Source organism: Chenopodium album, chromosome 19, assembly GCF_948465745.1.
Source record: "Chenopodium album chromosome 19, dcCheAlbu1.1, whole genome shotgun sequence".
NCBI lineage: Eukaryota > Viridiplantae > Streptophyta > Magnoliopsida > Caryophyllales > Amaranthaceae > Chenopodium > Chenopodium album.
In genome coordinates, this window is record NC_137852.1 from 38318173 (window position 1) to 38323435 (window position 5263).

Consider the following 5263-nt stretch of genomic DNA (forward strand, 5'->3'; position numbering starts at 1 on the left):
GGTTGGAAAAACGGGAACGGGGTGTGTTTTTGGGGGAAAATTTTCCGCCAAAATGCAGCTGACTGCTGCTGATGTCACTGGTTCCCCAAAATTGAAAAAAAGGAAAATAGAGAAAGCTAGCTAAAGTTTATTGTTTCAGCCAAAACTTCAAGAACAAACACCAATGAAGAACGACAAACCAAATCTCAACTGAATTGATCTAATTTGGGAAACTCGAAAACGACAAACCAAATCTCAACTAAATTGATCTAATTTGGGAAACTCGAAAACGACAAACCAAATCTCAACTAAATTGATCTAATTTGGGAAACTCGAAAACGACAAACCAAATCTGGTAAGCACACTTTAATTTTTTATGGTCTTTTTGTTGTTTAATTAGTCTTTTTGTTAACTTAAGGATTTATATATTAATGTATTATACTGAATTTCTAGGTTTTCTGAGTTGGATTTTCGGAAATTGTTTGCTAAACTCAACAATTATCATCAATTTTAGGTACTATACTTTAAAATTAATTAGTGTTTTTGCTAGGGTTACTATACAGTATTATGTCAATAATTTCTAGGGTTTGTAGATAATATCATAATATTTCAATTGTTTCGAGTATGAACCATGAAAATCTGAACTTAATTGTTTGGGTTTGGTTTTTGGAATAGTTCATGTGATTAGTTATTAGTTATGTATTTGGGTTTGGTTTGGTTATTAGTTCATGTGACTAGTTATTAGTTATTAGTTCATGTGACTAATTATCAACAAGTATAGTGCACATTTTCCAACCAATTATTTCATATATTAGTCAAAATATGAGTAAACATATAATTCAACAGAATTTAACAACAACTTACCCCCCGTCTACCTCTACAAGTGACTTTCTTTCCCATGCTCTTTGTCATTATTACAAGAATTCAACACAAAGCAAACCTACACATACCAAGAATAATATAATCAACCTCCAAATCTGAAAAAGATCGTAACAAGTTTGGGCTTGATGTCATACAACGTAGCAAGTTTAATTTTAACAAGAGAACGTTTCCAAAACTTTGGGTTTGTTTTGGTTTACAACCTATGTGTTTTTGATAATCTGAACTTATTTGTTTTGCAACTATGTTAGTAGCTTTGATGGCACTAGGTGTTGCAATTTTGCATATAGTGTAGCAACAATGGTAAATTGTAACACCATTTGATATTAAGTACTTCTACTTGATATAGTGAATTGCAATTTTGCATATAGTATAGCAACAATGCCCAAACAAAGCATCAACAACCTGTTAAACGTATCTATGTGCTTATTATTTCAATCACATAGAACATATATGTATTGAATTTTGAATTGTGGTCAACATGCTTGTTATTTCAATTACACACAACATGTTTGTATTGAATGTGCTTGTTATTTCAATCACATTTGATATTAAGTACTTCTACTTGATCACTTATGCTAATCGAATGTCTTATGATGTTGTTCTTTCTAATGGGGTTGTTCCTCCGGCCTTTTTGTTTTGTTTAGTAGATACTTGATCAACAACTTTAAAAGTATTCCCTTTTTGCTTATAATTAGGTGAATCAATTAAATGCATCCCCTTTCCCTTTTAGAAAAGATATTTTTTATCACATATATTTAAGATTTCATTATGTCTAGTATCACTAATTGAATTGCTAGCCCCACAAAAGACACATAATTTGTTCAAATCCTTAAAATCCTTACATGCCAATTAAACGACAACCTTAAAATCCCTAAATTGAACTAATGAACTAATGGTGTAGGTACTTCAACCAAAGACCTAAATTTAACTAAACTGAGCTAATGCAACAACCCTAAATTGAACTCATTAAATTGAGCTAATGGTCCTTCTAATGGTCTTTAACTATAACCCTATAATTGATCTAATGGTCTTCTACTATAACCTTAGAATTTCAACAGCCTTACATCAGCCAAAGGACCTCCCAATTTGACAAACCCTAAATTGAACTAATGGTCTTCAACTATAACCCTAGAATTGATCTACCACAATTAAGAAGTCAGATGGAGCAATTGTAGTCAATTACAAACACAAGTGCTTCTAAATTAATCAAATGCTTCTAAATTTAGAATTAATCAAACAAAATATACAACTAATCACTAATTTACACACAATTATACGAAAATAGAATTCAGAATTCAATTGAGGTTAACCTTGAATAAGAAGAGGTGAATGCTCAACTCTTTGCTCGCACTTTGTCTCTCTTTGCTCGAACTTTCTCTCTTGCTCGAAATTTCTCTGCTGCTCGCACTTCCTCTATCTTGCTCAAACTTTCTCTCTCTTGCTTTACCAAAAGTGGAAAAGTGTCAATCCAATAGAATGCGCGCGTAATGAAATTTTCGCCAAAATTTCATCTCCAGCAAAATGGAGGCTATTTTGCTTGCCCAGCTGGCCCCCCCAACTTAAGTGGCGAAAATACTATATTACCCCTGCTTGCTACCAATTGGACCCTCTCCAATTTTGATTAGTTTTCCCTCGTGGAGAGAGAGCAAATAGGAAGAGAGAGAAAATAGCGAAAATAAATTACGACGTCTTCTAACCAAAAGCAAATAATCTTGAAGAAATGCAGTACAAAGTATATAAAGCCAGTTATGGGGGTGTGAAATACTCCCTCCGTTTTTAAATACTTGGGTGGAAGATTAAATATAAAAGTAGTGGAGAGAATTGAAGGAGAGAGAATATGAAATTAATAAAGTACTACATCTGTTTCTTTTTAATTGACACGTTTTGACTTTAGCACTATGCATCCACCTCCCTTTGACCGTATTTTGTGCTCTATACATAATGAAAAATATAGTCATGTGCGATCTTGTTAGATTCGTCACGTTATATACTTTCAAAGTATCAACTTTTCATAATTTTTTCTTATCGATAATTAAAGATATTAATGATTGAATAAGTGCATTTGCAAACGTGACTAAAGAAACGTGTCAACTAAAAAGAAATGGAGGAAGTATGATTTATGTTGGGTCCACTAAGTGAGAGAAATTATTTACTTTAAGGGATATTTTAAATTTAAGGGATATTTTGGAATAACTTACGAAATTAAGAGATAGCAATTGTAAATGTATAATTTCTGAGGGATATTATGAGGGAAAGAGATAATTACTTTTTCAACTGTAAGGGACCGTTTGGTTCGCACGGGGTAATCGGAATGGAATGAACAAGGGGAAAGAGAAGGAATGGAATGAAAATACCTAAAATTTGGGGTGTTGTTTGTTTTCAAAAACAAAGGGAATGAGACCACCAGGCCACCAGTCCCACCACCACACCACCACCACCACCACACAACCACTTGTAACATTCACTCTCTGACGTTCCCACCACCGAACCACCACCAAACCAATTGTCGCACCTCCCTCACCCTTCGCCTCCCTTCTCCGGCCATCCCCGCCCCTCGCAAAACCTTCCTCAGCCCCGAAAAAATCCTAGATCGAAATTGAACTTCATCGCTCAATCGAAACAGGGGCGGTGATGAAGGTTTTCGAGGGATGGGGGAAGTGCGATAACCCTTGATGAGGGTTGAGGGAGGTGCGAACATAGGCAACAAATTCCGGCGAGGGGTTTAGGAAGTGGCGGAGGAGGGACACGACGACCAAGGGAATGTTTTTGCGGGGAAGGGGACAGGCGGCGAGGGTGGTGAGACGGCTGGGCGGCGGTTTTACGGGGATAGGGAGGGGATTCTAAGGTTTTGCAGGGATTGTGGGATGTTTTTGCCGGGGAGGGGAGGGCGGGGAGGGTCAGGGGAGGGGCGGCGGTGGTCAGGGTAGGGGTAGGCTAGTTTCCGGTGGTGTTGGTAGGAGTGAAGGTGGTGATGTGGTAGTGTGAAGTGAAGGAATTGTGTCTTCGATAAGTGCAATTACTAGATATATCAAGGATCACTATTATGGAGATAATAAGTTCATTCTATTGGGGCGTCATCCTCTGTTGCTAGACTATGAGAGATGATCTTTGGACTAGTTAAATAGTCCAAAGCCCTTTAGAATGGATCCTATGAGGTCACACACAAGGGTATTGGGTTAAGCAAGTAAGAGGCCCATTAATGGGCCTCATGAGCAATTAACTAATCATGAAATGGATTGGGCTAGCATAGTTAGATTGGAATTAGGTTTTGGGCTTTTGACATGGGCTCTTATTTAGAGATGAGATCTATAAATAAGATCCATGCCTAGGGTTTGTAGGAAGCAGTCACAATTCACACACTGTGAATTTTGACATCAAGGCAACCAATCCCAAAACCCCAATCCTCTCTCTAACTCACGGCTATATCTCTCCTCCCCTCGTCCGTACGGCCGGCCACCCTAGGTCGCACGTGTGGTGTTCGTGGTGGTTCTTGGTTAGTATGTCGCTCTTCTCCGTAGAAGGTCAATTGAAGGATTCAATTGCAGCTAACTAGCATTAGTGGAGGTCTTAATCCATGCCCGTGGACGAAGTAGAGGAATCACGCTTGAGGTTCTTTATCTCCCCTTGTTCTTGCTCGATCGCACGTGGAATCACGCTTCAAAGGTACAATTATGTGTTCTTTATGTGTTATGCAAAGATCCTTGGATTAGGTACTGTATGAATATGATTCATGTTTAAATCCGCTGCGTAGTACCTATAAACCCCTACAGTGGTATCAGTTAGCCTATTGCATTTACGCATATTGCCAAAAATTCTTTGATAATCCACAATTTTAATTCAATTAGGAGGGAGAATAATTTAATTATGGGTCAATTATTATATTAAATGTGATTTAACTCTTGGAATTGATTAAATGTGATTTAATAATGCTCAAAATAGCCATGAAGAGATCCGAATTGAATTTTGCACTAGTTTATTCAAATTTTTTCGAACCCTAACCCTAAGTTTTCGAAAATTTTCGAACCTAATTAGCCCTAAAATCTGATTTTTTGTGCTTGATTTTGAATAATTTCGATTGTTTCATGCTTCACGATTTTAATCTAGTTGATTTCATGTATAAATTATGAATTTTGCATGATCAATGATTTGATTTAAAAGTTAAATTAAATTGGGGATTATTTTCATGAAGAACCCTAGATTTTAAAATTAGATTGTGAATTAAATTTTAATTGGATGAGTTAGCATAAAAGTTATGTTTTAATTTATCATGGACCACATGAATTTTATTTAACAAAAGTTGTTGTTTAAAATTGATAAAAAAAAAGGTTTATTGCAGCGGCAACCGCGGCTGGGTGGCGCAGCCACGGCGGCTGCCGCTGCAGGTGGTCCGGAGGGAGGGGTG